General features: G+C 44.1%; 1 long non-coding RNA gene across 3 annotated transcripts in view; it reads left to right on the plus strand.

Moving 5' to 3' along the window:
* The first annotated feature begins 1,978 nt into the window (after window positions 1-1,978).
* The window catches only part of LOC114593770 (uncharacterized), a 47,378-nt gene continuing 34,103 nt past the window's right edge, over window positions 1,979-15,253 (plus strand). For all 3 annotated transcript variants that reach the window (XR_003705776.2, XR_013392360.1, XR_013392361.1), the window contains exons 1-2: window positions 1,979-2,075; window positions 13,727-13,831. This is a non-coding gene — a long non-coding RNA (uncharacterized LOC114593770). The remainder of the gene's footprint in view (window positions 2,076-13,726; window positions 13,832-15,253) is intronic.

Genomic DNA, 15,253 nt, shown 5'->3' on the forward strand with positions numbered 1-15,253 from the left:
ATGAAATCCTTCAGAGCGAATCCTCTTTGATGTGCGATACCCTAATCACACCCGCAGGGCATTGCGAAGCGCAAAGCGTGCGTGAGTGTCTTTAATTCCTCAGTGGTATGATAATATCTTTTTTACTAGTGTAAATAAATCAATTATTTAAGTCAAATACTTTGATCACTGGGAACTGCCAGTGAATGTCTGTGCTGTGGAGTTTACGGTGGGCAATTCTTGTCTGTAACAACTACCGTCGCAGTGCTTGTAGCTCTTCATTTCAATCCACACTTAAAAATGAGATTAGAAGCCATTCACCAATATACATACTTATCTTGGGCCTGGTGTGGCACAGAGTACCTTAGCCAAGTGGAATAACAGGGTGCTTTCATCTGTCACAGGGTTAAAGATGTGCCACTCTTCTTTCTCATTAACTAATTGCTATTGTACAGAGAACGTATACAATGATTTCTCCCAACGCACCGTGAACCTGGTTCAAACACTCTGCATCACGATAACAATTATTTGCCCATATGGGTAAAAGGGTATTTTGGGTCTCTTGGGATGCAAGGTAAATTAGCATTTTATATCATATTAATGAAGTGTTAATTGTTTCTCACAACGTCCGTGTGTATGCGTGTGAGAAAATTGAATGCGTTCCTATTGACATTGTGGCGGAACAGCCATATTATTACCTTGCAGCACTTTCTGATGAGTTCATCGAGAAAGTGAAATATTACTAATTGTGATGTGTAATTAGCCGTTCATCTAGCAGAGACCTTATTTTAAAGTGAAGCTGCAATTTTTAGTCAGAAAAATATGCTTCAAAAAGCCTTTTTCTGAAAAGTGTAGTCCAGTAATACACAGTCAGCATGGGAATACTAGCACACAAAGGGTTTTGAAGATGATTTGGTAACTTCAGTCATTTAGAACTCACATAACCCCCCCATTTTAAAACTGCTGCACTTGTTGCCAGTTTATTCCTGGGGCTGATTCAAGGAGCTCATATTGGTGTTTTAAGCCATAAATATCTTAAGGCCCCAAATATATGAAAGATCTTCATCCCCACCAACCTTCTGGAGGATACATTGCTGGATTAAAACCTACAATATTTTATCCTCACACCGTCAAAAGTTCAAAATAAAATATTTGGCAAAAGTCTCCTCTATTAGTCACAGATAGGATTGCATGACCTGCGCATGGTACAGTGAGTTATGGAGAGGAGTTGGAGAGAAAGAGGAAGCCTTCTGATAAAAACAAAAGGGGAAGATTTCTCCCTTCCTCACAAGCCATGCACTTCCTCTGTTACGGGATCTTCTCTACATTCCAGTCACCGCTTGTGGGCATTTATGTAAGACGTGGTGGTGAATAAATGTAAGAAAGCAAATTTCATTTTCGCAGTTGAAAGTAGAACAGCCGATACCATAAGCTGTTCTAATATACAGGTGTTCTTCTTTGTAGGTTCTGTTCAGTTCCATGTATGAGAACGTGGCTGTGCAGACCAGTGGCGTAGCATGGGGGGTGCAGGGGGGCCGGCCGCACCGGGCGCAATATCTGGGGGCGCGCGCTCGCCGCCTCCAGAGTCGCCGAAGAGCCTCGGGCGCAGGCTGTAGCAGAGCCCCATGTCTCGCGGAACCCACGAGCTGGCAGCGGCTCTCAGCGCTCGCCGCGGTCCCCGCGTGTCAGGCAGCCCCTCCGCGCCAGGCAGCCCCTCCTCACAGCCCCGCCGCTGCCGCAGCTGCTGGGCCATGTTGCATTTTCCTCGCCTCTCTGCCCTCCTCCTCCTCCGGGCAAGCGGCGTCGTTTGGGTGGCAGCGCCAGCGGCAAGTCACCTCAGATCACCTGACACGGACCCGCCGCCGCCGTGGCTACCTTACTGTAAATACCCCAGCCCAGGCAGCAGCAAGAAGAAGCTGGCAGCGGCGGCAGGTTAGGGGTTAGGGGGCGCAAATTACTTGCCTTGCCCCGGGTGCTGACAGCCCACGCTACGCCGCTGGTGCAGACCACAGGTAAAATCTTCTACAAAGCTCTGGAAGATTAGGATCAACAGCCTCTCCTATCTCTCCCATACACAACAGCATCCCACACGTAAGGTGAGGAGACACAGCCAGATGGAAGGGACCTCTCCCAATAAATGTCCTGTGAGAGCCACTTATTCCTTCATAAAATCATTGTCCTTTGGACACTCTCCCCCCCCTCCATTCTGTGTCAACTTTCCAACAGGAGCAACAGCAAGTGCTTTTTGTTTTTTAAATCTCCTACTGTTGTAGGAATGAAATTCACAAATTTCATCTGTTAGTCCTTTAAGAAATAAATGAGGATGGGGACCTTCAGCCATTGCGCCTATCATGCTTGGGAGAAGGCCGAGGTGTCAAATGACACAGGCCTACTGGAATTGGAAGCTGTACTCCTGCTTCCTCTAACAATTAATGCTACACAGATTAAGGGAAATCTAGCCAGTGCTCCACTCCTTTTTACAACAAAGCCTGGAAACATGACATTATGGGCCAGAAGGCTTATTACTGGACAGCAGTTTCTATAAAAGTAGCAATTTTATATTGCCTTTTTTTTAAAAAAAGAATCCTTATAATCTTCTGAAAATATATTGGGAAAAAACACTTGGACCAAGGTTTCTGTATGAAGCGTGGTGAAATAAAACCTTACTGTACATTCAGCTATGTGCTATTCTTCCTTAAAGCACGATCTCCACTTTTGGTACCTCTGTTTCACAGCATGGTGGTGGACCATAGAGGATGTGCCCTTTGACAGAAAGGAACTCTTTAATGAAGGTATGATCATCTTGAGAAGCTGAGGGAGGACAAATCCAAATTTTGCTCCTTTGGTATCTCTGGTTGTTTTTTTCCTTTATTGACGGCACTCCTTGGATTTTCCTTCTGAAGTTGTCTCTTTGTCTCATCAAAAGCACCACCTCTCAGTCTCCAAGATCCTTTTTTTCAACAAAACAATAACAGAGAAGCATTGCTGCTGCGTTCATTTTCCATTCTCAATACAGGTTGCTTCCCTCCTTCTTTCTTGAAATATCCTCCAGCACATTTTTGCCATGTAAAAAGTTACTTGCATTGGAAGCCTCCTAGACCAGAGGTCAGCAACCCTTTTCACTGTCCCTCAGACCATGTGGTGGGTTGGACTATATTTTGGGGAGAAAAAAATGAACAAATTCCTATGCCCCAGAAATAACCCAGAGATGCATTTTAAATGAAAGCACACATTCTACTCATGTAAAAGCACACTGATTCCCGGACCGTCCTTGGGCCGGATTTAGAAGGCAATTGGGCCGCATCCGGCCCACGGGCCTTAGGTTGCCTACCCCTGCCCTAGACAATCAAGAAAAGAGAAGGGGAATTCTTTTTTATTGGAATATTTCTGTCCTGCCTTCTGTCCACGAGGGGCAATGAAGGTGACTCATGATAACAGAAAACTAGGAAAATAGAATACAAATATTCTTAAAATGACCCACTTGCCAATAACAACAATAAACAATAAACAAAACAGCAGAGGCAGTAAAACAAATAAAAAAGAGCAAGAATTTTCAACCACTGCTCAGGTCAGGTGATTGCTTAAATACTAGCATCCTGGACTGGCACCTAAACCAAAGCAAGTATGGAACTAAGTTTTGCTCTAAAGATCACAAACTCCACACCCTGAGTGTCCTGTCAAAGGGCTTTATATACACAGCACAATCTGTTTCAGACAATGTTGGATCAAGATATCATATGTGTTAGGTTAATAGGAGAGGAGCTGGTCCGTGTGATATTCTCCCGGCCTCACGTGTGTTTAGAGTTTCAAAGGTAAGAACGAGAACTTCCATTTGCCTGGGAAAACAGGAGCAAATAAAGTGGTACATATTGGTGTTTTGTGACCTGAAAAAAGGGGCTTCTGTTATAACTCTCGCTTCCACGTTCTGAACCAATTGGATTTTCTAAATGCTTTTCAAAGGCTACTCTGTATTGAGTGCATTGCAGTAATCTAATCTGGGTGTAATCAAATCATGTATGACATTGGCCAGACTGGTTTTCTCCAAGAAAAGGGGAAGGCCGGTGTAGAAGCTGAAGCTGGGCAAAAGTGCTGCTGGCCACAACTGCAACCTTGAACTCAAGATTCCTAATTTGCAAACCAGATCCTTCAGGGTTGTGGGGGTGGGTCCAGTTCTTTTTTTTAAAGGGGGATTTCCTAACCAGTGATCTCTCCCTCCCTCCAGTTGTTCAGGCTGTACATGTCATGGATGGGAACAATGTGATTCGGAAGATGGTACTGTGGGGTACAGGATATGGCTACATCTTTTTGATTGGGGGGGGGGGAACTTAGGTTTTACTTTACTCCTCTCTAATTGGCGTATTTGTGTATTGTATAGCCATGACCTTAGCATATTTCGTCTCCAGATAACCGATGTGTCTGATACATAGCCTTTGTGCTGAAGCCAAGATGGTTATTGCCTAGAAGCAAGAAAGCAAAAGAAGCTCAGTTGTACAGGAGATGTTAAATCAGAACAGACAAATCAACCAGTTATTTAAAAATCTAAGAGGAAAGGGAGTGGATGATAGACGTAACTGGGAACCATTTAAAGGAATATGCAATCCTTCAATGATTGCAGCATGTGCTTTTCGCTACTTTGATGTCATGTCATTGGTTTACACGTCTCCGTAAAAAGTTGATGAAGAAAATGCAAGTGTGTTCCAACTAAGGTGTTTCCATAGAAAGGTTGACACCCATGTATACTCAAAGGGGTTTATGAAAGGAGAAAAAGTACACGAGAGAAAACTCATAGGCTGCTGGCCTTGTCAATGGCTTTTATTAGCCGGGAGAGAGAATGGTTGTTGTGTTAGAATTCAGGAGAACACCCAAGATAGTGCACCTGAGCAAACACTGTTATCCCTGAGTGAAGTCCATACCAACAGAGAAGGCCAGCGCAAGGTCCAGACACGGCTTACATCCCACTTAATCCTGAATACAAGGGGTGGGGTAAACAGGTGTGTAAATCTCATCTTGGCTCTCTCCACCAACATGAAGGTGACTTTATGACTGTTATGGCACATTTTATGAGTTTATTATAGGGCGTACCTTAACAAGCTTGCTGGATAATTTCTTGGATTCCCCCCTCCCACCCCGGGTTTAGTTATGTGGCAGAGCTGAGGAGCTTGTGGTAGCTAATGCTCATGAGGGACCTTGAAGAAACTGGTTACATCAGGAGAAGATGGTGGGTTTTTCCTCCCACATCGAAACTCCTTCCTCTTGAAGGCTTGCAAAACTCTGAGCAGTTTCGGACACAGCTTTACAAAACACCATAGTTTCAGCTGGCTTTGGGAGGTTGACACTCTCATCTTGGGAGCTGCCCCCGCCTCCAACAAAAACCATCAGTAGTCTTGTGGTACCTTAAAGACACTCAGTTTAATTATAGTATAAACATCCACGGACTGCAGCTCCACTTTGTCATGTTCATGAAGCTCTCTGTTCAGCTGGGGATCTGCAGCTGGGAATCTAGAGAGCAATGGCTGGGGTTGATGGGAGTTGTAGTCCAAAGCAGGTAAAGGGCACCAGGTCAAAGAAGACGGACAGGAAAAAACCTCCAAATAGTGGGGCCAAAAGGCCACGGAATGTAATAAGTACAGGAGGTCAGTGCCATTTCTGTGCAAAGTCCAGATGTATGTAGGATAAGACCTGAGCCAGCAGCTCACCAGAGGGGCTTAGCACTGGCACAAAGAGACAATGTGCCCTTTAGTCCAGTTGCTGGTTCTGCCCCCAGTCCTGGCATAGCAGCAGCTGGTGCTGGGGCCACGGTTTGGGTGTGCCACCCCAGGCCATGCTATTCAAGTGGACATTGGGAGAGGCTGTGGGAAAGGACAGGTATGAAGGCGAAGTTATTGCCCACAATACTGAGCCACACATGTAGTATGATTATCTAAATACGGGGTGTGTATGGAATACATTGTGGAAAGGCACTGGGTGGTTTTGTGGTTTTGTCTTCTCCTGCCCCTTGACTTTCACGTAAAATGTACATGTATGTACACACAACGTACATGTATGCACGTACACGTAACACAATCTTGGTATACGTACACCCACAATGTCATTGGGCAAGCGTGAATTCACCCTGCACACAATGGCCTGGACCACAGACATATGTTTTGAAATGGCCATGCTGCAGGGTAATAACAGAATCCATCTGCAATGAGCTTTTATTTCTAAACAAAACCAGACTCTCAAGAAGAACTTTTCAGGGGCAAAACAAGAGGTTTAGATTGTGTGTCGACTATGTACTTAGTCCACATTAGTCCATGTCTTCATTGATTTTACTACTGCTGCTGCTGCTGCTACAACTTATTACATGCCCTTCACAATAAGTTCCCAGGGCAGGGTTAGGGTTAACAATTAAAACACAACATTAATATTAAAATACAGTACAATAGTACACAATATTAAAAATAGTTTAAAGCAAGTTAAAGCTACATAAATAGAGTGGGTCCTAAAAGTATACATCTCAAGTGTCAAAAGCCAGGGTGAAGAGGTAGATCTTTAGCATTCACCGAAAGCTATATAATGAAGGTGCCAGAATAAAATGTTGTGTGTGCACAGCATTATAGAAGTCCAACTGCATTCAGTGGGGCATATTTCTAGGTAAATGTTTGTAGAATTGCAGCCAAAGTAATAGAGAACTTTCCTCCAATTCACTTACATAACACAGAGACATTTCTTTGCACCTAAATCACATTGTATGAATTGTTGTAGCAGAGCTGTAGTTTTTGAGCTCAAATTAGCCATCACTGGTTCCTGGGAGTAACCTATTCTGTCCTTTGCCTTGGAATGAGTGAATAATATAGAAACTGATGTATGCTGGCAACAAAATAATTGAAAATACTTCATGTCTTGTTTGTTTTGACTGATTGCTGCTTATGGTCATATCAAGGTATATATGGGGAGAGCCTTCCGATCAATAAAAGAAATAGGAATAGACAACAAACGACTCTAGAGAGGAGGAAGGTAATGCGTGTTCTTAAGCTACAGAAACAGATTTCAACATATGGCTCAAGTATTTCTGCTGCAAGGAATTGCACATTCCTAAACCTGTTTTTAACTGATGACATCCACCTTTGACTCTGAGTATTGCATTTACAGCCAGTTTGCACACCTCTTGCTAAATACCTTCCTGTTTTGGGGGAACGATGGTGAAAGGGTTTCTCAAGAGCTAATGCTATTTGCTTGACAGGTCTTCTCTTATTAAATTGTCTGGCTTGACTGATAAGACATGCCTCAGTATAACATATAGCTAACTATAATGCCTGGATAACCACCAGAGAGGAAAGATGGGAAATTTGGTAGAATATCAGTATGCACATGAAGTCTTTGTGTGTGTGCACATGAGCACAAATGAATATGCTTTATGCTGTTTGGGGTCACACCATATTTAACCACATCTTATCCTTTGGCTCCACACACTCTTTAAGGTGCATTGGGACATTTAAAGTAACGTTCTCCAACGGCTTTTAAGAACTGACTTTATGTCAGTTGCTTTGTGTGTGTGTGTAAATCAATATATATGAAGGGATTCCTGTAAGTAGAAATGATGGCTCCATTTCTCAGTGTGACAGCAGAAGGTGGTTGTGTTTTTTTGCCTTTTTTTTTTTAAGACGACATCTCAACCAAAATATGTGATGGAAGTGTTTCTGAAAGTAGCCACTGGAACACAGATGGAGTACCTGGGGCTCTCAAGAGGTTGTTGGACTATGACTCCCATCGTTTCTTATTACAGTGGTACCTCGGGTTACAGATGCTTCAGGTTACAGACTCCACTAACCCAGAAATAGTACCTCAGGTTAAGAGCTTTGCTTCAGGATGAGAACAGGAATTGTGTGGCAGCGGCACAGCGGCAGCGGGAGGCCCAATTAGCTAAAGTGGTACCTCAGGTTAAGAACAGTTTCAGGTTAAGAATGGACCTCCAGAACGAATTAAGTTCTTAACCCGAGATAGCACTGTACTGAAAATGCTGGTCTGAGGCTGATGATAGAATCCAACAACATATGGAGGGCAACAGATCCCCTCATCCCTGCTCTAGGAGGAGGCTTCTCTGTCAAAGGCAGGGCTCATCTGGTATAAAGACTTGTTGGTCCAATAAAAGGCCAGACCCTCCAAGTGTCCCTATTTTCCAGAGACAGTCCTGGATTTACAGAAGCCATCCTGGTTTCTGATTTTATCTCGGAATGTCCCGCTTTTCCTTAGGATGCCCCTAGTTTCATTGGAGGAATGTTGGAGGGTAAGGAGTTATGCGACTCCCGAGCCAAGGAGATAAGTACAGTCATACCTCATGTTACATTTGCTTCAGATTGAGCATTTTCAGATAGCGTTCCGCGGCGACCCGGAAGTAACAGAACGGGTTACTTCTGGGCTTCGCTGCTCGCACATGCACAGACATGAAAAATGACGTCATGCGCAGAAGCGATGAATTGCGACCCGCAGACGTGGGTTGCATTCTGTTCAGGTTGAGAATGGGCCTCTGGAACGGATCCTGTTTGCAACCAGAGGTACCACTATAACTATGTAACCTTCAGATGACATTTGAAGGCAGCCAGACAGGGTGTTTTTATTCATATAAAAAAAAGTTTAATGCTTAATTATGTTTTTATATATGTTGGAAGTCACCCAGAGTGGCTGGGGCAACTCAGTCAGTTGGGTGGGGTATAAATAATAAAATTATTATTATTATAGTTGTTGTTGTTGTTGTTGACTAGGACATCCCTATTTACATCGGAGAAATGTTGGAGGGCATGAAAGACATCTCATTTTGTGATCATAACCAAGGTTCAGGGTCAGGCCTTCATGAAATATTATTTTATTGTGGCATAGTTTCTAAAGTGTTTGCCTGGCTCTGGGGAATGCATATTCTAGTCCTCTTTCAGTTGTCAATCTCACACAGAGGTGGCCTTGGCAAAGCACTGCCTTCCAGGGGCTAACTGCACAATACACACAGATGCATGAAACAAAGCCATGCTGCTGTTTATGAAAAAGGAAAGCATCGTTGGGAAATGGGGAGGCCAGATATTGAGGGAGAGATCCCTCAGCTTTAACCCTTCCCTGCCCTCTGCAGCGACCATTGGTAAATGGTATCATTGACAGTCCTACTTCCTGACATTCTATAGAGCTTCCAGAGTAATTGAGGGTACCAAAGGAGCACTTCTGATTAAATGCTCCCAGAAGCAACTTGGAACACGAGATGTTACCATTGGTCATATTATCACAACAGCATATCCCTCATCATTTACTGAGTTGAAATGGTGTGTGTGTGTGTGTGTGTGTGCGCGCGCCCGTAGGAGGCAAGGTTGGCATATGCATGCAAATTCTACATCAACTTTACTTCTACAAATTAATTTAAAAAAAACATTTTCCTAATTTAAAAAGGTTCAACATTCTGAATGACAAAGGAGGAGGCTGTGCTTGTTTTATTACGTTGATCTATTGAGTGCGGAAGCTGATTCTTAACCATATCAACTTTAAAATTCATCAGGCTTTAAGAATTGGTATTTTAAGCACCCCTTAACCCTGCTCCTGCCAACCTAGCAGTTCGAAAGCACGTCAAAGTGCAAGTAGATAAATAGGTACTACTCCGGTGGGAAGGTAAACAGTGTTTCTGTGCGCTGCTCTGGTTCGCCAGAAGCGGCTTAGTCATGCTGGCCACATGATCCAGAAGCTGTACGCCAGCTCCCTCGGCCAATAAAGCGAGATGAGCGCCGCAACCCCAGAGTCGGCCACGACTGGACCTAATGGTCAGGGGTCCCTTTACCTTTACCTTTAATGTTGAATTCTGAAATCCAAAGCAAAAACCTTTGAAATTCAGGATTCACCATTCTGAATTTGGCCAATTTAAGAAAATGGTGTGAAAGTTTGATTGGGTTCTTACCACTTACTATTCAACTTAGCTTTTCTAGTTGCAGCTTTTCAGTTCCATTATAATGATCTTCTCTCCCGCTCCCTTTCCTTCAGGAATGCTTTGTTGACACAGATTTTGCTCAGTAATACCAAGGGGAGTTGTATTATGTTAACTTGTCTTGCTCTTTCCCCCCCTTCCTCAGTGTGTAATCTTATTTCCCCAGCTGTATGATGAACTTTTTACATTTATGTTCCATATCTATTTTGAGCTGAAGTATAATAATTAACATTGTTAAATGGCAGCCCTCAAGGAAGGCAACTTGAAAAGGTATTTTGATAGGTCTTCATAAATCTACTTCAGCAAAATGCAAAGTGTCTGCATATCTAATAATCTGGATAGGAATATATCCCCCGCTCCCCAAAAGTAAATCTTTAATTTCATAGGGTTTGAGTACCAAGTAACATATATCATCAGTGATAGTGTCCAGAGCCTTGGCCAAAGTAGTATAATTTCTGTTACATTTTATTAACTCATAATATTATTCTCCTTTTGCAGAATTAGATTCTTCTCACAAAGGCACCATCTAATTATTATTATATCAGTTAATTTCCTCATAATTTAAAATAGTTAAATTTGCCAGATCAATTTTTTTTTAGATTAGGTGATTGTGGGGTCTGCTGACTGAGGGTCCCAGATGCACATTTTCATCCCCACTGGATGACTACTTTAGTGGCAGGCAGGCAGCGACGCTGCCTCATACTTTGGTAAACTGGAGTGCTGCAATTTGGGCAAATTAAGGTGGAAGGCAGCCATCCAGGATGCAAACTAAGTTGGCTCCCATTCAGAAGTGACACTGTTGCCCACCTACTACTCAAATAGCCACCTGGGTCCCCAGGGAGGGGCAAAAAAATATTGTGAAGCTGCATTGGGGTGGTGGTGTTTTGTGTTTGTGTTGGATTGTGTGGGGGCCTGTTGCCAGCACTGTGCTGAGGGTCCCTTAAATCTGGTGCTGATCATGGCCTTAAAGCTGAGGTTGCCCACCCCTGCTGTCAGGTGCTGTTGTAGTTGCTCGAGAGTAACCAGGCAGGACTCCAACCTGTCTTTTACAGGCTTTATTTTGGTGCAAACTATTTTCATAAGTTCATGTCTGGCTCAATCGCTAGCAGAATCCAGGAGTGGTCTGTTTTTGTACCTCCTCCAACATAAAAGTTTCGTCACCCCCAGTCTTTTCCACCCCTCCCTGTGCCTCAAACTACTGCGCATGATTGGGGATGGCAGGGGTGTGCTTCCCTCCTCTCCGGCTTGCTCAGGCGTGGTGTTAAGGCTCTCTCTAGCATCCTCTGGTCCTTGCACCTCTCCCCCACTGGAGGTGGGGCTTTCCTCCTCGCCGGAAGAGGAACTGCTTTGCAAGATTTTCAGAGGCTCCCTGTAACACAACTGCCCCCCTATCTCTCGCCTTTGAGCCAATGGCAGTTCCCTGACTCCTGCTTTAACTGGAAGTGCTGCGGATTGACCATAGAGAGCTTTCTCCACACAAAACATGTGTTTCCTCATAGGGCAATGGCTCACACTCAGTTATCGCCCACCCCCTCCTAAAGGCTTTTGTGTATGAAGTAACTCCTAGCAGAAAAGAATGGACATTTAATCAGCTGTTTAAAATTTCTGCTCTACAGTGGTACCTCGGGTTACATACGCTTCAGGTTACAGACTCCGCTAACCCAGAAATATTACCTCAGGTTAAGAACTTTGCTTCAGGATGAAAACAGAAATTGTGCAGCGGCGGCGCAGTGTCAGCAGGAGGCCCCATTAGCTAAAGTGGTGCTTCAGGTTAAGAACAGTTTCAGGTTAAGAACAGACCTCCAGAATTAATTAAGTACTTAACCCGAGGTACCACTGTATTTCCCTATTGAAAATATAGGACACTAAGAGTTACTGTAGGATGGGCACGGGCGTGGTCAGTGGCAATACATAGGTGAAGTCTCAACTTCCCAGTGGAAGAGGGGCTGTAGGTCACGCTCTAGGTTTCAGTGTGCAATGCTGCACTTTTTCTGAAGGCAGATGGGCCTAACATCGGCAAGCTTGGAAGAAAGGTGGGATATAAACAATAATGAATAGATCAACCCACAGTCTGGCTTGAAGAAGATAACTTTAGCGGTGTGAACGAATCACAGAAATCAGTCTGTGTGTGATGAGAGAAAGAGAGAGAAGGGGGTGAGGAGGAGATCTGTAATATTTAAGTTCAGTGTAAACACCAGAAGCAAGATAACTATTGTGGAATTTGCAATGGAAATGCAGTTATTTCTACTGGACCAAGTGCAAGAATGTTTTATCTCATGGAATTTCCAGTCAAGAATGGAATTATTTTTCACCCTGCTGAGGCTGCCTCAGCACCAAATATGGATTCAGCAAGGAAGGAGGACCAAAAATACCATTCGGCATTCAAAACACAGCTGTTGTGGCCACATTTTTCTTCTTCCTCTCGAAACGGGGGGCAGTATAAAAAAATAATAATGTACTCCTCTACTGTTATGGTACTACTGGTGGCATTGCAGATATATTCTTTGCTGCCTCCTTTTTCTCTCTTCTTTTATAAACCATCAAGCTGATTTTCCAGCAGTTCTCTGTCTACATGGTGTGCTCTTCCCGGCTTTTAACTATGACAATAGGGTGGGAAGAGCACCAATTCTTTGATCTTTGGTACTAATGGAGAGCTCTGGTATTATGTGGCTTTCCAACAAAACAGGCTATTTTCATGGCTGAGGCCAAACCAAGAACTGAGCTGGGGAGAAAAGCCAAGAATCAGAGAGCAGACGGTTAGTTTCACATGCTAAAAATTAGCCCTACTCGTCCACTGGAGCGGCTCTCATACTTTATAATTTATTTACCTGTTTTGTCAGTTGTGTCAGTCAAAACGGCCTGCCATTCCAGCAGCTGGGAATCCAGCCCCTTTGCAAGAACAATTGCCTGCATCTTGCTGTTTCTGGCATGTATTCATTATAGAGCTAGTGGAGATCCATTGCAGGAATGATGCCATTCCAGCATCATCCAAGATGAGTTCCTTAGGGTGGGAAGCAGCTGGAACAAGAGCAAGTGGTAAAGCTGGTGGCTGTCACACTTTCTTGTACATATATACATATTTAAAAATAAAATCTAAAAAGGAGCTTTACATCAATAGTCAAATTCGGACTTTATTCATATGAAATGGAAGAATGCAGAAAGGGGCTGTGAGTCCATCCCTCTGCTGCTGTTGACATGCAGTTCCTCCTGTCCTGTTCCCATTTTGGGGGAAATTGGAGGCAGTGTCACTTACAGGTAAAGGTAAAGGGGACCCCTGACCGACTCGGGGGTTGTGGCGCTCATCTCGCTTTATTGGCCGAGGGAGCCGGCGTACAGCTCATGTGGCCAGCATGACTAAGCCACTTCTGGCGAACCAGAGCAGCGCATGGAAATGCCATTTACCTTCCCGTTGGAGCGGTACCTATTTATCTACTTGCAATTTGATGTGCTTTCGAACTGCTAGGTTGGCAGGAGCAGGGACCGAGCAACGGGAGCTCACCCCGTCGTAGGGATTCGAACCGCCAACCATCTGATCGGCAAGTCCTAGGCTCTGTGGTTTAACCCACAGCACCACCCACGTCCCTTATAAACTGGCATAAGGTTGCTTAAAAATCACATTTTAAGTCAAGGTTACTGATTTAGGGTTCCCCCAGTCCTGTCTTCCCCCTCTTTCCTCCCTTATCTATGTACAATGAAGGTTACTGCCCCCCATTGTTTTGGTAATGTCTTTTTGTGTAAGTGTATACAGTATTTTTTTAAAAAATAAATAAAACAACTATATTTGGTGCTAACCATGTTTTGCTGTTTCAGCCCTGCTTGAGACCCTAAACCATGATTTTTGCTTGAGGACCTAACCCCACCTGCCCCAACTGAGAACTTGTGTATAAGAAGACACCTGCTTGTCACCTTGTGGAGGTGAGGAACCTGTCTTGCTTATGTTATAAAGGCATAGCTTCCTGTCAAAGCTTCCTAGTCTGGCTTGTAGCTTAACTAGGTATTCCAATGTAATGCTTAATCATCGTGAGGGGAAACAAACGGTTAAACCTTTTATTTGCCTAAGTCTGCAGTGTACACCATAAAACTGGCACCAAATCAGTTCAAGGCAGGGATTGTTTGAACCACTGTGCATTGTTCCTTGGGAAAAAGGTGGGAAAGTAAAGATGATTACTGTAAAAATGAGTAATAAATCATAGCTAATCATGCAGTTTTGTCATATTTGTTGACGAGCAGCTGCTTTCATATATTATTCAGTCATCCTGCAGTGCCCTTATCTTGGGCTGGCTTTCTGATGATGTTACACAGCTTATGGGAGAATGTGCTAAATGTCGGATATTCCCCACAGTGATAGAAGCCTAGTTCTCGCAAACAGGAGAGCCACCTTCACTCAGTGCTAGCCCTGCCCCCAACCTCACACGGCGAGGAATTCAGTGTTGCATTAAAGTGATTGGTCCATCAGGGCAAACATTGCAGATTGCCATATGGAACAACCACCCTCTCCTCTTCCCACACATTGTTCTGGGACTTCTCCCTACCCCACCCCACACACCCCAGGCCAATTTCAGGGGCATATGGAAGGAAGAGGGGGAGCATCTCTGTTGTGTAAGCAGAAGTCCTTGCATAGGACTTCTGCCGATGGGACTCTTTAGTTGGAATTCCACCCCATGGTTTCCTTGGCACCCACACCAATATGATCTGGATTGGGGAAGCTGATGCCCTTCAGTTATTATTGGATGCCCAAAAGGTCAGGGATGATGGGAGCCAGCAAAATCTGGAGGCACTATGTTGTCTGTGGCCCTTCACTAGATTTCCGTGGGAGGTGAATCAGAGCAGGGCCCTGGGCCAAAAGATGTGAAACAAGCCAGAAGTCTGGGCCAAAAGAGCCAATCAAAGAAAAACTAGGAGACAGGATCAGAGAGTGAGCCAGGGCCACAGAATAACCAAGGATACAGGAATGCAACAGAGCCCAGGAAGAGACCATGTTGCTCAGGCTAGGAACAGGAAACCCTTCAAGCAATGACCAGCCCATATCGATGGAGTCACTTCAGGTGTTTAGATGGCAGCCCCACCATACAAGAGCTGTTGCTACTATGGATGGATCTAGACACATCAAATAAATGTTTCAGTTAATCGTATTGTAAACTTTGTATGAGAAATTGGGTTTGGCAAACATGGAACTCCACAGCACCATCTGGTGTCACGGTGTTATAACGCATATACAATGCTTATCAAGCGCTTTTTCTTTGCCAGTGTAGCTGAGTCCTAAGTTGGTTGTATGGAGGAGCATTCCATTAGGTGAGCTCCAGCCTCTGAAATGGTAAAACCGGGACATAGATTTAC

This window comes from Podarcis muralis, chromosome 3, assembly GCF_964188315.1.
Source record: "Podarcis muralis chromosome 3, rPodMur119.hap1.1, whole genome shotgun sequence".
Classification (NCBI taxonomy): domain Eukaryota; kingdom Metazoa; phylum Chordata; class Lepidosauria; order Squamata; family Lacertidae; genus Podarcis; species Podarcis muralis.